At 28.3% G+C, this 18032-nt stretch overlaps 1 protein-coding gene across 5 annotated transcripts in view; it reads left to right on the forward strand.

Moving 5' to 3' along the window:
- LOC136980185 (histamine H2 receptor-like) overlaps positions 1-18032 on the forward strand; it is a 58223-nt gene that overhangs the window by 21807 nt on the left and 18384 nt on the right. Inside the window, exon 1 of one of the 5 annotated variants that reach the window (XM_067276245.1) lies at positions 5731-5928. The exons of 3 other annotated variants lie outside the window; for them this stretch is intronic. The gene's annotated coding sequence lies outside the window, so the exon portion shown is untranslated. Of the gene's footprint in view, positions 1-5730; positions 5929-6398; positions 6445-18032 lie in introns of those variants that run through there. One more of the 5 variants, XM_067276247.1, reaches the window with a different exon arrangement.

Consider the following 18032-nt stretch of genomic DNA (forward strand, 5'->3'; position numbering starts at 1 on the left):
TAGCTATAACTATGATTTCTTTAATATCTAGATATACTACTTAAACCATTAAAAAACTATACTTTTTAAGGCATTATTTTATATCATATCTTACAGCCTGGAAATTGTATTTTTGAATATACACTATTCTGAATAATACATTTCTCTGGCAACTTGTATTCAAGATGTTTCTTCTCACTGTTTTGGCACTCTGTTATATTGAAAAACAACATTTTGGTTTTTCTCAAAATAACTGCTATATTAACTGCAAACAAGCCCATTATATAGCGGTAAATTTATCTGTTTACTCAACAAAAAAGAAATGTTCTTTTATTCTTCTATACATTATATAGCAAATAAGTTGAAATCTCGTGTCTGTAATCTTTTAAATATATTAAATAAGGTTAATATTTAAAAAAAAAAGTAGACAATTAAATCACAAAATAAATCATAAATTCAAATTACTTCAAAAACAATACATTTTTGTTTTCATGTTCTAGTAAATACTAACTACTAATTACTTAAAATATTTAATTTTTTTTTTTTTACACTGAGATATTTATTTAACTAATTTTACATTGTTTTTAATGTTTTTAAACCACGTACTACGTATGCAAATTGACATATTTGCAATAAATAATAAAGAATATCAACGAATTTTCATCAATGTGATTTTCTGTAATTCTTCTTTCTGTATTGTCCTCCATTCTTCTTCATTTTGTCACTGCAACTGACTTTATCTTTTCTCAATTTTTCTATCAGTTCAATTTCGACTTCCCTTTTGCCACTTCATACGAAATCTACGAGTATATCATCCACAAAAGCTGTCATAATTCTTATATCCAGTTCCTCGGTCAATATGACATGTACAGTGATTGACAGATTGTGATTTCTAGGACGAATAGACCATAAGACCACCTGCGATCTTTCTACCGGTAACAGCTGCAACGTCTACTTTTAAATTAGAACCTGTATGCTGTATTATTACTAATAATAATAATTACCTTTATGACATAGTTTATTTATTAATTGAGAGAATGTTATTTTAAACTTCTTAATTTTCAACAAATAAATAATCTTTGTTCTTTTATTTCTCCAAACGTATAACAATATATGCGACCTAACCTAATTATACGAAACACAATGTTTTAAAGTTGCATTGTGTTCAAAATATAAACATATTTACTTCTTTGGAAATGCGATTTTCATTGCATCAGTTGATAATTCTTGAATATATTTTAAGAATTACGAACAGATAGAAACATTAATCTTTATCCACTCTTTAAATAGATCTTTAAAGATTTAATGTATTATCAACATTATTATTTTTTAATTATGTTCATATCTATTGAAGTTTCTATAACTGATAAGAAACTAATGACGTAGAAAATTAACATATTTATCTGTTTTCAACTAAATTTTTACATGTAACTATATGAAAATCATTTTTTAAATTCATTCCAGATGGTCTTTGAGTAAACGGCATACAAGTTAAGGTATAAAGTTCTTAACAGTCTTGCTGGACTACCGAGTTTGATTTGGTTTATTTGTTTACAACAACACCACATTTGGGCGATCTGTCGAAGGGGAGGACTTTTGGGAGGACTTTTGTCCCTATTTAGGTGTTAAAACGTGAAGAAAATCCCGAAAAAACTTTGCGAGGATACGTCGTTGGCCGTGGTTGGGGGTTCGCCTGGTTTTATCTACTCGGCCATTGGTGGGTCGTTTGACTACTAAGAATTCTATTAATAATCCTATTAAATTTTTTTTTAATATGCTATCTATATAAAAAAATATTTAAATAGATTTTCCATTGAACAAAACTCAATTGCATTTTAAAATATCAATCGATGCTAATGAATATAAAAGTATATACGCACGGTATTAAAATAAATCTTCCTGCACAAACAGAATATTCAGTTATATGATTACATAACGATGTATAAATATATTAATTTTTAAATTTTATCTTTTATAATATAAATAATTTTGAAATACTATTAAGTTAAATAAGTACCACGATAATATTTGATTTTTTAAATAATAAATCATCTCGAAATTCATTAATACCAAATTAAGAGTATACGCAAGATGCATTTTAAACTTTTATAAAATACAGTAGACCCCCCTATAACACGGTAGATAAGTTCCGTGTTATATGAATTCGTGTTGTACGAGTCACTTAAATACATGAGCCAATCACAGCCCGTGTGCCGGGCTGTGATTGGCTCATGTATTTAAGTGACTCGTACAACACAAATTCATATAACACGGAACTTATCTACCGTGTTATAAGGGGGTTTACTGTATACTTAAAATCATTTATATTTTGTAAATATTTTAAAATCATTGTTAAATAACACAATATTATATACACTAAAACCTGTGTAAACCGGAATCTCACAGTACCGAATATTTTTCCCGCTTAGACAGATTTCCGCTTTATTCAGGTTCCGTTTTGGAGAGATTTTACTGCATGTAAATCATGCAATAACTCTTTTGCCTCCGGTATTCTTTCCAGTGTACGGTATCTCATCCGTAATACATCTATCTACGAGTATGTTTTGTAAAAAAGAAAAGTGTATTGATATATTACTCAGGATGTACATTTCCAATATTGATTATAAATTTTTCTGATATGGTATCGAGATATTTTTAGCGTATGATTCTAAAAATTTTACGTTTTTATATAAAAATAACGGTATTTTGTGTTTTGTTTTAAACAAATTGAAAGGATAAATAGGATGAAATGGTTCTGAGTAGCTGCGTGTGCCTGGTTTTTAAGTGGGTGAGGATTAATGAATTTAGGTAGGGAGAGGATGATAAAAATAACGTTCTTAGTAACTAAAATGTACATTTATTGATCTGAGAATTTACAATAATAAAACTACGATGTTATGTTAAAGCTTGTTCGGGCTGAAGTTAAGAGGGGGTGGGTTAGGGATGATTGAGTGGGAATCTTCACAGTTATTTTTCTAGGATGTCGAAGAACACTTATTCCAAATTTGACGCGGATACCTTGAACTGTGTAGATACGTAAACGTGTGTCTTATACAGAGTACTTTATTAAATTGATTTACCAGTTATATTTTGAAATTTTTCTTTTATTTTATATTTTCTTTATATAAGACATAACGAAGCAATAAAATGATATGATTATTATATTTTTAATCTACGGTGTTAATTGTAATTCTGATTGAAATCCGATCTTATCCCCGAATGCAATGCTTTTCGTGGAAGTATTTCTCGTATTAACTGGCTAGCCAGCGATTACATCTATCGACCTGCAATAAACTCGACAACAAGAGTTAAAATTTGTAGTTAGACAAAGTTTCGAAAGAAAATAGGAAATTGTTTAGTTAACAATTTAGAAAATTCTACAAAACTTTTGTATATGGTTCATTTCTTCGAACTAACTCGCCACTATAGTAAGAATATGGAAATTTAAAATCTTCAGCGGGTAAGAATGAGAACAATTATTTTTTAAATCTATTGTAGTTGAGATAAGAATACCTAAAAAAGGCTGCTTTAAAACTCAGTCATAATTAAAGTTTGAAGTTAATAAGATAGATTTTAAATACTTTAAAAAATCTTCATATAAATAATAAATATGTGATGATTCTATATTAGATCACGAGTAGTCGAGTGGATAAAATTCCTGAACACTTACCTGTGTTTAGGGATTTTATCCACTTACCAGTTAGTCGCGGGTTCGGTTTACTAACAAGCTGTTAAAGTTTTCCGGATTTTCTTCACGTGTCTAACTAAATAGGGGCCAATTTCACGTAGAAAGTTCTGCAGTGAGCATCCACTTAGCAGATCGCCCGTGTGTTGCGTTGACGTATCTCATTAAACCAAATCAAAAAATGGTATATTATAAAATGTATTTTCTTGAAATTTTACGTAATGTAGTACTTATGAACATACATAAATACTGATACACTGATTAAATTTATTACTTACACACCTATATTGAGTAATTATAACTAATTAGAAATGATATCTCTTAAAATCCACAGTAAAAGTGTCGTTACAGCTCGTCTATTTCCACAGGAATATGTAGTTTGAGAAGGTGATGTTTATTTTTAAGCTCTCGTCCGTTTCAATATGCAAATAAATTGTTAAAAATCCCTCCGCATTCGAGGTATGAAAGGGGCGAGTTCTGAAAATACTATTATTCTAATTTCAGTGTTTCGTATGAACTTGTAAATTATTGTCATCCTAGAGTTTAATTAATTATATTGCTTTTTCCTTTATTTATTTAAAACTTTTGCAGTTAAAATGATAAAGTGTTGATGGAAAGTTATTAAAATAAATGAGGCAAGTTTTACACCTATGTTACAATGAAACAAATGTTAATATTATTTAAATGTGTAGTCATGAAATTTGTTTTTTAAACGTTAAGTTTGGAAGTTGGGATGTATATTGAATTTCTCTTCTAGATGGCTGCAAATGCAATATTTTTTCTTTCTTTTTTTTGCAAAAACATAACAGAAACTGAACCGGTGTAGATTATCAAAAATGAAAGTCATTGAAACGATTAAAATATTTTTCAATTGTTAATTAAAAATTTTTATTTGCCAAGTATACAAAACTTCATGAAATTTTACCTGCACCTTGTTTAAAATGTTAAAACACTTTTTATACTAAAAACTAGCACCGTTGTTGGTGGACTTTCCCTGTATTCATCCCTAATAATTGCTAGCATTACCTTTAAGACTTCAGATTGATTCGAGAGGTATTCAGGAGAGGAACCATATCTTCCGAATTTATGGACCAATTTTCCTGAAAATTTCGAGAAACATTATCACCTAATACACAAACTTTCCTGCAAAATTACAGAAATTTTTGACAAAAGAAATCGGAGTTATTAAGCTTCAAATTGAGTGAACAAAATCGTATCCCCACACACTAACATCCATGCATAAAGTAAAAGAGAAAAAAATCCCAATTTTTTACATTTCTCGGTATTTCAAGATCCCTGAGTCCAAAACCCTTGGAGGGGGTCATTTTTTGCTTATACTTTACCTATGTTATAGCCTATATAACGTCCATACTTTACCTGTTATTTAAATTATTTCTATTATTGCATTTTTAATGTAAATTATTTTGAAATTTATAGATAAAAATAGTATATAATTCAGGAAATACTTGCTATAATGTTACAAAGTCTTGGTAATTTGAACAATAGTTTCAAGTTGATTCGAAATACTTTGCCAAATTCGTTAAGCAATCGGTTACAGTACTTTATAAACGTATAGAGCCGGAATATTTTAAAATATATATTTTATATATAAATAGAACGTATTTTTAAATCAAGGATAGCTCTTGTAAAGGAATAAAATCAATGAAATCAAATAAACCCTTTGTGATAAATACATTGAATGTCGCTACAAAAGTAATATATTCAAGAAATACAAAATGTAGCAGGTTTTATTATAGAATTTAATTAGTTTTTCTATTCGTTGCTATAAATTTTTGATTAGATTGAAGTAATTAAATTTATTTAATAGATTCAATACCGTTTTATATTTAAATTAAAGATTTTTTTGGGGGGAGGGTCCTTCAAAGTTTATAAGTGTAAACATTTTCTTAATTAAATGTTTTCTTTAATTCAAAGCGACCAAATAAAATTCTCTTCGATTTGACGTTAAAGTTTTATTGGATGTATAAAATTTTTAATTTATTTTTTTAAACATTTCCCCCCCTCCCTGTAAACGTCACTTCACTGTTGTTTGCAATGACGTGTTATTTATTTGTGAAGTGATAAGAAATTAACAGCGACATCTGTGGAGAAAAGAGTTTACAAGGGTTGCTTCTGTCGTTTTATAGCCATTATTGTCATTGTCCCTGTCAGTTATCAATCACGTGCTTTGTTTGATTCCAGTTCAGTAAATCGGAAGATCTAAGTAACTCGCTTTCAACTACTTCTTTTGAATTTATTTATAGGTAAATGCTTAATTTTTATGCGTAATATCTGATGTAATTGGTTTGATTCTTCGTAGAAAATAGTTAAAAACTAATTTAGAATGTATTTCTATATTCTGTAAAGCTATAAATATGTGCAATTTATGAGATTTTTATTAATTAAAATACGCTTTTCCTTATGCAAAATAGTTTGTTTGAATTTAGTTTATTTACTTTTTAATTATTGGGCTGAAATTTTTCAAATTGCAGACTGATACATTCCCATTGTCGTTTATTTGTCTGTTCTTTAATCTCTGGAACTGAGTTATATAGATGAAAATCGAGAACAGATATGGAAATCTTAGGGACCACAGACTACAATTAACTACATACGAACTTTATATGATTTTAATTGAAAATTTTCTCGAATTAGCTACATCACCGGCATGACTCGATTGTTATCAGGAGAAGTATGATAAACAGGGGCAAGACACTATTAAAATCGAGACCATATATGAAAAGCTTAACTAAGAAATTCCAGTTTGGACTGAAAGTCAGGTAAATTTTTTTTTAATTAAAAGATGATTAAAAGTTGCGGGCCGGTACTGTGATTAAATCGTTATCTAAAATACGTTCAGTGGCACGTTATAACTTCATGGGCGCCCAGGCAAATTTGAATTATGGGCATCATATGTAGTGTTGACTTCAGATATTTTTCTTCAAGAAAAATATTTTCTTATAAAAGATTAGTTAGGTACCCCCTGTTAGTGGGGGCCAAAGACAATTGCCCTTTATGCCCACGGGATAACGTGCCACTGATTTTATTACAGCATTTAAAAAGCAAAAAGACAATAAAAAAGCATAATTATTTGCTATTAACGAATCCTTATTGTTTATTATATATAATTTCATCAAAATTATTATTGAATCTATAAAAGACATGCCCCATATGCCGAAGCGACAAAGAGGTAAGCTCGGTACTGTGGAAGACGTGGGTTCGAATCTGAAACAAAAATCTCCAGAAATTTTTCAGTAGTAATGCGATCCAGATAATGTTGGGTCTCGTCCTTCACCATTCGGTCACCCTAATTGTGGGCCTGACCAAACATACAGTGGGCATTAAAATGACCCTCTTAGTGCTTATAGGTTAGAAAAACCTCCGTAAAATAACTGATATTGAAAGATCAACGAGGTAGATCGTGCCGTGTATTTTTCTAGTCCACTTTTGGGAATTAGGAAGTTTTAGCATTGATCAACACAGATTAATTTATCTAAAAAATCTAGACTTAAACTAACTTTTTCTTGTCGATAGATACGCTATCACTTATCTGAGCTTAATGAATATTTTATTAGTTGCGATAAAATCTATTTTTCAATGGAAAAAAAAGAGAATATAAATTACAAAATTTAACAACATTTTTTAAAATTTTTTATCAATAAAAATCTTTTTATTTTTAAAATAAAATTTTATTTTTTCCTTGATACTGATTTTACGTGATTTTCGTTTCAAAAGTTCGTCTATAGATGACCTTAAGCTTTTCATATCTCATCTAGATTTTCATCTATTTAACTACGTTCTCGAGATTAGTTAACGACGGACGGACAGACGGACGGATGACAGCGGGAATGTATAGGTCTGAAGTTTGAAAATTGCCGTCCAATGGCTATAAAATCCGTATTAATGAAGTTATTCGAATTTTTTTAATTACAGAGAGAATTTTTTCATACAATTTAATCATATTTACATATATAGCTGCTCTAGTTAAAATGTCAGAAAATCATTTTAAAAATAGAAACAAAATTTTTGATTATTTTATTATTTTTGAATTTTTATCTTCATATTTTATTCATTATTTGTATAAAAATCATCTTCGTATCCACATAAACACATGAATATTAAATTATTTACATTGTTTTTCGCGTAAATAATAATAATAAAAAAAACAACTTTACGAATCTTTCTTGTAAACAGTTTTATCATAAAAGTACTTATTTGATGGTGGAAGCAACGATTTTTCATTTTTGAATTGTAAATTTATGTATTAATAATACATAATTTAATTATTACAATCGATAAATAAATTATATATAACGTTTTTTTAAGTCGTAAAATTTTCCATTAGGCAATAAAAAGTTGCTAACGGAGTATTTTTCGAGTGTAATGAATTTGATTTATGGTATTAGAGGCATTCTATAAATAGAAAATTCTGTTTAATTCCAAATGCGAATCAAAGGCAAATAGTCTCTTAGAAAGAAAGAAAAAAAATACAGAATTAAATTTTAAAAATTAATTCTAATGTATCGAAATAAATACCTGAAAGCAAGGTAAGCTTTTATCAAGATGATCCTCTTCTTTTTTAATATTTTAAGTTCGGGTAGGAATTGGATTAATGGATGATATGCCTGTCGGGAGGACTTTCTATAGATAAAATAGTGTTACAAACGTAAAGAAAATCCAAAAATCTTTACTCGGCTATTTCCTCGATGGGGCGCGAACCCACGACCTGTGTTTAGTGGTTTTATCCACTCGGCTATTGTCGAGTGCGTAGCAGAAATAGAGATTAACATACAAAGAAATTCTTATACAAAATAATGTAAGAATTGATATTTTGATTCGTAAATTAAATATTCGAATAAACAGCGACATTAATATCTTGTGGAGTATCTGTTGTAAAATTAAACTTAAAGTGATTTGATGTTTTCGTATATCCGTGAACTTATGGCATAGATTATATTTATACAGATTTATACTTAATTAATTATTCAAATTTCAAAGAAGAAGCTTGTATTCTTCTTTTCTTTCCTTTAAACTTGCAAATATTTCATTAATATTTAAAGTACAAAGCGATAAATTTCCATTATGTTCGATGTTTGATGATCATTATGCATTAAACATTTTAGTATGAAGATATCTCTCAATTAATTGCTTTAATGCGGTTTATAGTTTGAATTTACAAATATTTCTTGGAATTTTCAATTATTTTTAAAGATTGCTACAAAAATCAAATTTAAAACTCATTAAGGTTAATGTTACCTATGGTTGCAAGATGGCTGCTCGTCTCTGTTCCAGCAAATAGAAAAGAAGGAAACAGTGGGGACTCACGTTCTAACCTAACCTAACCTATTCCAATAAATTACCATAATTATTAGAATAGGTTAGGTTAGGTTAGAACGTGCGTCCCCACTGTTTCCTTTTTTTCTATTTGCTGGGACAGAGACGAGCAGCCATCTTGGAACCATAGGTAACATTAACCCTCATTAAATATTAGAAGTTTAGAAGAACATTAATATTTAAATTTGATGTTCTTACTCGATAGTTTTCTTTATATTTAAATGAATTAAGTACGAAAAAAAATCAAACACAGTTTTATAATTCTAAAAATAAGAATCATCCAAATATCAAAATTTTCCTATATAAAATAATAATAAGTCTACAAATGCCTAAGGATTGATTCTTGATATCATATGTTGTAGTCCACATATTCGGTTGTATTATTATAACAATAAGTTCTTAGAGTTATAGTTTTTCTTTTTTTCTGAAAAAATACAATATTTCGAATAAAAATAAACTGGATACGTTTCTATATCCACATCCAGACAGTAGAAAACAGTAGCAATACAAATCTATAACTTGCGTTTCCATTAAAATATAAGAAAAAATACATACAATGGATATAAGAAAAGATGGAATTTTAAAATAGAAATACGCATATTATATATTAGTTTTTAGTGTAATTGTATTTAGAATAATCTCATAATTAAGCTAAATATATAATTTTTTATTTAAAATACTTTAAAACCTCAAGAATGTTTTTAAGTATTAATATTTTTGGTTAATGTTACCTATGGTGCCAAAATGGCGGCTCGTTTCTGATTCAAGGAAACAGAAGGAAAAAAACAGTGGGGAAGCACGTTCTAACCTAACCTAACCTATTCTAATAATTTGGTTGCTAATAATTATGGTAATTTATTAGAATAGGTTAGGTTAGGTTAGAACGTGCGCCCCCACTGTTTCCCTTCTTCTATTTGCTGGAATCGGAGACGAGCCGCCATTTTGGCACCATAGGTAACATTAACCATATTTTGTTTTGAAGACGAGCTCAACAGTGCTTTCATATCTAATTATAACTTCTGAATAAGTGTTTTTCGTTCGTAAGTGACCTTAAAAATTCCACAAACTTCAAATTAAAAAGAATAAATTTAACAAGAAAAATCGGATTATTTTTAAAACGTTAATTTCCGAGTAGTTCTGTAGTAAACATCATTTCCAGTTATACTTTGCCGAACATTTACGCTGTGAAATTTAATTTAATATAAGCTTATCCGAAAGGAATAGCTAACGAAATACTCATCCCAAAATTACATTGGAATTAGATTAAGTTTATCAGCTTAATTCTTTATGTGTAAGTGCGAAGGTCGTTTAATCTCGAACTTTAAAATAATATAACCCCCCGGAGCGAGTTTACAACACGCTGGTAGGGTTTGTAGAATTGTAATTAAATAGTATGCATTGTTCGAGTACTCTTCGTAGTTTTCATATAAGCAGATGGCAATTTCCTTTCTGTAGTAATTATTGTTTGCAGCTTCTTTGATCTCTCGCTTCGAATTACAATCAAAGGTTTCAGTTATGAATAGCATCTGCTACCAGATTTAATTAATTGCAGAAAATTAATAAATAAATATATATATATATATCTTTTTTCTGTTATTTAGTTTTGCAATAATTAACATTTTCGCTTGTATTTATGTAATAATTAATTTTATTTACGAATTTAATAACAAATTACATTTATTATTAAAATGTGACGAATGTTTAATGATGTACATTTTGTTTTTTCCCGTTGTCTGTCGTTTTTATAATTGAATTAATTATATGTTTGTACGAAACTACTTGTGAAATATTGTATTTTGTGTGCACACATTTTAAAATTTCAATTCAATAAAATTAAGTATCCGCACTCGAGAGGAGAAGGTTTCTTGACGTCATCATCGCCATAGCAACAGGCCTGGTTTCTAATAGCATTCTCGGTCACTTACGACAAGTGCAACGAAAGAAAAAAAAAAAAAGATGGCTCAGTAATTTATACTGTGACGTCTCTCTTTCGTTTAATTTTACTCTATAACCAGTATTATCAAACATTACTGATGCTAGTAAATTATTCTCCATTGAAATAAAGTTTTACGTGGCATTAAACAACGATGATTGCATATCCGAAGTACATAACTGTTGCTCATCGTGTAAAAATGTATGGATTATTAAAATTGATAATGTATAAATGCTTAGATGCGTGCATAATTCTATTAAAATCATGATTAAAATCACGGAGAGACGTCGAAAACTGAAAAAGTAAACTGAAAATTTTATTGGCTGAAATTTGAATATAAATTCTCACTGTCTGTCTGTCCGTCCTTAATCTCTAGAACGATATTAGATGCACGAAAATAAAGTCCAGATATGGAAATCGTAGGGGTAGGAGGCCCGGAATAACTATATAAGTACTTCCGGTTTGTGCCGGAAATCACGTTACTTCAATTCAAACAATTTTTTTTTTAATGGAGTTAGATACCGGCATGATTTCGTAGTTTACAGGAAAAGTATGATGTACAGGGGCAAAACACTAGTAAACTTAACTGCATTGTGACGAAAAATGACAATTTTGACGATGTCACGATAAATAATTGCTCGTTTTTTAATTAATTTTTCCCAGACTTATTTCTACACGAAAGATTATTGGATACAGATAAATAATTCGGAATGATAACAGAGAAAATTGAAGATCTAGATGGTTGGAATTGCATTAAGTGATAGAAAGACAAACAGCTAAAAGAACAAACACGTATAATAGATATGTGTGTAAAAGCCTAAAACGATTCTAGACAAGTTACTTTAACGGAAGAACGGACAATACAAGGTCAGAATTGATGGTTAATTTAAGAACTAGGAAGAAAGATGAAGATGGATCGGGAGTAAAAGATGAGAAGATAATTAGAAAGTGGAATGACAATAGGGAAAGGTCGAAAAGAAAAGAATGTGGAAAAATATAGCTAATAAAAAAAAAATATTAACGATGTAATATTTTTCGGCAATGAAAAAAATCTTAAATAATTTCACGTTAATATGGCCTCGTAACTCAAAAATAATCGCTATTGTTAGTTCTTAACTCGAATATAAACATAAAAATGCAGAGTAAATTAATAATTTTGTTTCTTCTTTTTTCGAATTCTTTCCATTGTTTTAATTCAAATAATATATATTATTACACACTAACTTTTATTAAAATAATAGAATACTTTTCCAAATAAAAGCAAGTATTTTATCACTTCATTTTATTGGATAAAATAAAATCAAATTTCAATCTTCGGCTGGAAAAAATAATAATAGTAATAATAGTAAAAGAAATTTTATCGAGCATTTTATTAAATTTACGATAAATTTTTAATTATAATTTCAACACCTGCAGACGAATATAATTTTTTCATGGATACGAATTCTGCATATAAATTAACAATACGGTTATAAGTAAAACCGCTCGTTAAGTATATAATCAACTTAAATTAAATCATAAAAATGTATAGTTTTTACTCTGTGTGAAACTTCTTTCCTGTGCATTTTTCTTAATTGAATGGCATTAGTTCTTGATTGTTTCAAAGCGTGAGCGCATCAATGAAAATGATTCGGAACTCCCGTTTCATTAAGATGTAATCAAGCGCAGATGTCCTTATCTTCTCGCCAAAAAAGAAAAAAAAAGAGAAAAGAACTCTAGAATTGTTTTAAATAATGTTTTTATATGTTTTATTTTAAAAAGAAATGTAAGGAAAGTATTCTCATTTAACATGAAATATGCATTCATAACTGTAAACGTTACGCTAGATATTTTACATTTTCCATTCCACGACATTTCTTTGTGTTCTTTTGTTGTTTATATTTCTTTCACACTTTAATATATATATACACATTCAAAAGATTATGAAAAGATTATTATTTTGAGTTGTCTTTACCTTAAAACGTCATTATTATATTGTTACAAAACAATACGTTTGATGTGCCTAATAATTAATTGTGAACATAATCGGCACTTTTATTAAGCACTTCTATTAATATTTTAGTTTACTTATAAATATTGTTTTAAGATAGAATTTATTTTAGATATAAATTTCGTTAATAAAGTATTTTATTTTTTATTTTTTTTTATTTCTAACTTTTCTGTATCCAAATATATTTTGTTTTAAAATATTATTTGGCAGAAATTCGAAAAAAATTGTAGACTTATAAATTACCACTGTCGTCTATGTTTTTCTATCTGTCTGTCCTTCCTTAGTCTTGCGAATGGAGTTAGAAAGATAAAAGTCGAGACTAGATATGAAAAGCTTAGGAGCAGGAAGCCCCGATTAAATATACAGAAACGTCCGTTCTGAATTGAAAGTTACGTGATTTTAATTTAAAAATGTCACCAGAACAGCGTTAATATTCCATAGATGACCGGCATGACTCTGTTGTTATCAGGAAAAGTATGATTTACAGGGGCAAGTCACTACTAATTTGAGATCGAGATCATATATTTTAACTTAAATAAATTAAAAATATGATTAAAAATTGCAGACTTTTGCTCGTTCAGATATAAATTTAAAAGATATTTTTTTATTTTTATAATCTAATAAGATTATATATATAAAACTTTTGTAGACTGTAATTTCCAGTCAAAAATTCTAATTAACATAAAAACGAACGTTCCCGTTTGTTTTCTGATGCTGTAAGAAGCTGCAGAAATTACTTTTATTAAGATTTTTTTCAATTTATATTATAATTTTGATATTCTTTACTTGTCTCGGATACGATTATTCAAAGATTAACAAATTTAATGTATATATATATTTAAAAATATTGAAAAAGATTATACAGAAATGCAATTCTTAATAAAAGAGATTTAAAAAAAAAAAATTATTTTAAGTTACTTTTAAATATTAACAAATCTCATTAATTTAGTAAATTAGAAATTTATAACTTTTTCTTGAATGAAAATTTTAAGTTTTGTTTTAATTAATGCAAGTGATTTATTACAGTTCAATTTAATTTCTTTGTTATGGCATTCTGTAATTTTACACACGGCTGGAATTCGTATGTTCAAGTATTTACTTTTCTATAGTATTATTTTTATGAGGAGACTGAAATGAAAATGGCCTTTTGTAGTTTATTATAATGTATATTACAGTAATGTTTCTATATTTCTTATGTGATGAACGTAGTCACTTTTTAAATCCATAAATATTTACCGTAATTATCTTGGAGACGATACTTATTATCGTTCTTCTTCTGTAAATGGCAGTCTCTTTGGTGTAATTACTATGCCTTCAAGGCTAGGGAATTCAAGCATTTATTTTCTTATCCTGAAAAGAATGCCCAAAATATTGATTTGGCAAGGGACTCGTCACTAAAAATGTGTCAAATTTAGATATTTTTAAGAATTCTAAATAAAATAATAATAGTAGTGATTAACCTAGAAATATTTACTTTACATTATTGAACGTTATAAGGAGAAAATAAAGGGAATAAAATTAATACTTTAATTATAAAAATTTATATTGCGATGTAATTTTGAAATTTTGAGCTAATTTGAGTTTGAGAAGCGCTTCTATTTCAATTTTCTGCAAAGCTTTGCAGAAAATCTAGTTAATGTGCGTAGCCTTTAGCATTTAATGTCTTTTTTTGGGGGGGCTGCAATTTTCAAAAATTGTAGACGTATAAATTCTCACTGGCGTCATAAATTTCAATTTGGACCGGAAGTCACGTGATTTCAATTCAAACATTTCACCGGAAAAGCGTTAATATTCTATAGATGACCGGCACGACTCTATTGTTATCAGGGATAGTATGATGTACAGGGGTAAGATACTACTAAACTTAAAGTGCATTGTGACGAAAATAAGCAGTCCGGTATTGTGACGATGTTACAATAAATAAATGTTCGTTTGTTTTTAGTTTTACGCCGTAAAAGTATCTCAAATATACATTAATTTAAAAGAACGTAGTTGACAATGAAAAATAGGAACGTGTTTAAGATCATAACTATTTCATTTATTCTATAAAATTCTATATTAATACATGAAATTCAACCATATTAGTAATATTTATTAACACAACATTTTACAACAGCGTATTTTAAGTTTTATTGAACTTTCAGTGAATTACTTGGATTAAAATTGGCATTTACATTAGATTAAAATGAAAACCATGTTAAAACTTTGATGTATATCATGAAGTGTCAAAGGGATGAAATCAGGGGAGGAGGGAGGTGTCCAGATTTCACGGTGGCCTATATTTTACGCAGGGTCCTAAAGAGTAAGTATGAAAAATTTGGTGAAAATCGATGAAATGATTTATAAGTGTATAGAGAACAGACAGACATTCTATTTTATATATAGAGATAATTGAAAATAATATCCGAATTCTTTTACATTTCTAAATTTACTAATTGACAAATCAGTTTATATCTTAAGTGTATATTTATTAAGATTCCTTTTAATTTTAAGTAGAAGGAATCTAAAAACTAAGTATTAGATAAGTAGGGTTTTCTATACATTACTCCAAGTTTTTGATGTTAATTTAAATGTAATTTTTACTCGATTAAAAATATATTTTTAAAATAAAAACTTTTAAATAACTTAACAATGCCATCGATATATTTGTATTTACTACATGCATACGAATTTATTTCACAATTGCATCGCATATTGTTCTTTTTAGCCTAGAAAGGCAAGTTTTCTAATTAATTTCATAGGAAGTAGCCATATTTCCCAATGGTCTAAGATAAAAATAGCTGAAGCTTCATCTATTTTCTCAAGTTTAATTGAAAAAAGAACATGAAATAAAACTCTCCTCTATCTTTTTGTAAACAGGGTAATTGATGAACAGAAAATAGGAGAAATTTTCAATAATATACCTAAGTATATACGGTAATTATTTATATTTAATATATATATTTTTTATGTAAATATTTGATAGAAATGTCGAAACCAAGGAGAAGTTGAGACCAAAATAAAGAAAAATTGAGATGGATTACATAGTCAATAATACGGTCCCAGGCGAGAAAACCAACCCAAAACCATTATCTCTATGAAATAATTTCGTACTGTATTATATATAATTTCATAAAATAACAAAGATATTTTATAATTTGTTATGACGGGGGTCCAATAATTGAAACTTTAATAATTTTCTATATTTGGCGAAAAATATATATCAAAAACTGAACAAGAATGGAGCTTTATTTGGTTTGAATATAATGAAATTTTTAAAGAAACTGTATTGAATAATGCAGAATTCACTGTAAAAAAAAAAATTGTATATTTAAATACAAGGATTGATGAAATAATTTTTAAAAATTTAACATTTTTATAACGAAATTTAAATACGTTACTTCTTATTTTTCAGATTTCAGTAATGGAAATTCATACATTGAAAACATAAAAATCTTGCTTTACATACTTTCGAAAAAGAAATTTCCCTTATTTTGATACGAAATAATATAAATTCAATATATAAAATTTATAAATTTCTGTTTCTATTCGCCCTTTCGCAGATTATTTAAATAAACTTTTGACCTACATTATAAATCTTAAAACATAAAATATATTATGTCATATTTACTCCGTTCTAGGAAAAATGCTCGAGTGAATACGTTATAAATTCGAGAGAAAAAAAAATGTTGCATTTATTTTTTTCTGCAGCGATAAATATATTAAATTTGACATGAAATATAAGAATATCGATGCAGTTAAATCCACTGACGGTAATATAAAAATGGCCGTTGTTCGGAGGTGGCCGTTATTGAAGGGGTTCTACTGTAATTTAAATGGTTAATATTACAGATGTTATTACGGTGTTTAAAGCTATTTACATTAACAATTACGTAACTATATCCTCTTCTGTTTATGAACGTAATAGTATACGTAAAGAAGTATTTTAAATAACTACTTTCGCGTAATCTAATGATATTTCTATAAATATATTCAACGTTAATTAAGAACAACCGATCGTACTCGGTGATACAAATCATCAGAGACTAGTTAAGAAAATCTTATTTCCAATTTAACATTGAATATTTTTAAGTTTACAAGAGAGATATTAAGAGTCTCCAGCTCATCATCAGCATTATCGATAACGCATCGAATTTTACAACCGCTTCGATTTATATTTAAGAAAAAAAAAAATAATAATAATAATAAATGTTTTAAAATCTGGTTTTGTTAATTCTGTGGAAGATAGCGTGGGATGTTTACAAATCGCCATTTTCTTGGTTCTCGTTAACGTCACACGGCATTTGCCACCAACGTTTGAGCGTTTACTCCATTACAAATCACGTGACTGCCATCTGTTCGTTCATTGAAACTTTTCCGATATTATTACAGGACATTATTACATTGCCGATACGTTAGATCACCATATAATCAAGTAAATCATTAAAAGATTTGAATAATAGTTTTCGTTTAAAATTATCAGAAAATCTCATCAAGAATCAGTGAGAATCTATTTCGTCTTTATCACTCCGAATCATTTTTGCATCTCATTTTCCAAACGGTGCGAAGAACGTTACAGGCGGGTCAGTCAGAAAAAAAAGTAATAATAAATTTAAAACAAAAGTATCTAGTTACTTTCCAGGCTGTTATTATACGCGGTATAACAGAAGGAAAGTATGGCATCGGTCAAAAATGACCTTGAAATGTCGAGAAATGCAAACATTTTGGCGGGTTTTTTTCTGTATTTTAGATGTTAGTGTGGGGGAGGTTTAGGATTTTGTTCACCCATTTTGAAAATTAATAACTCCTGCCGAAAATTTATGAAATTTTGCAGAAAGGTTTGTGTATTGGGAGATTGATCCTATTGAATTTTGGTGTAAAGATTGAGAGGAACCACACGTGAGAGGTCGAACTTAATGAATATTTTTACTCGTTATTAGCATTTACAATTTTTATTTATTTTTTAATATATTATAAAACTCGTCTCTATCCTTTTAATAACAGATGGCGCCACATTTAATTTTTAACTTTTTTTGCCGGAAAAGTTACGCAACTCGTCGCTGGATTTTTTTCACTTATTTTAACTCAGTTATTCTACCGAATATTTAAATCTGAAGCGGTTTTAATTAACA

This window comes from Centruroides vittatus, unplaced genomic scaffold, assembly GCF_030686945.1.
Source record: "Centruroides vittatus isolate TY-2023 unplaced genomic scaffold, ASM3068694v2 contig_680, whole genome shotgun sequence".
NCBI lineage: Eukaryota > Metazoa > Arthropoda > Arachnida > Scorpiones > Buthidae > Centruroides > Centruroides vittatus.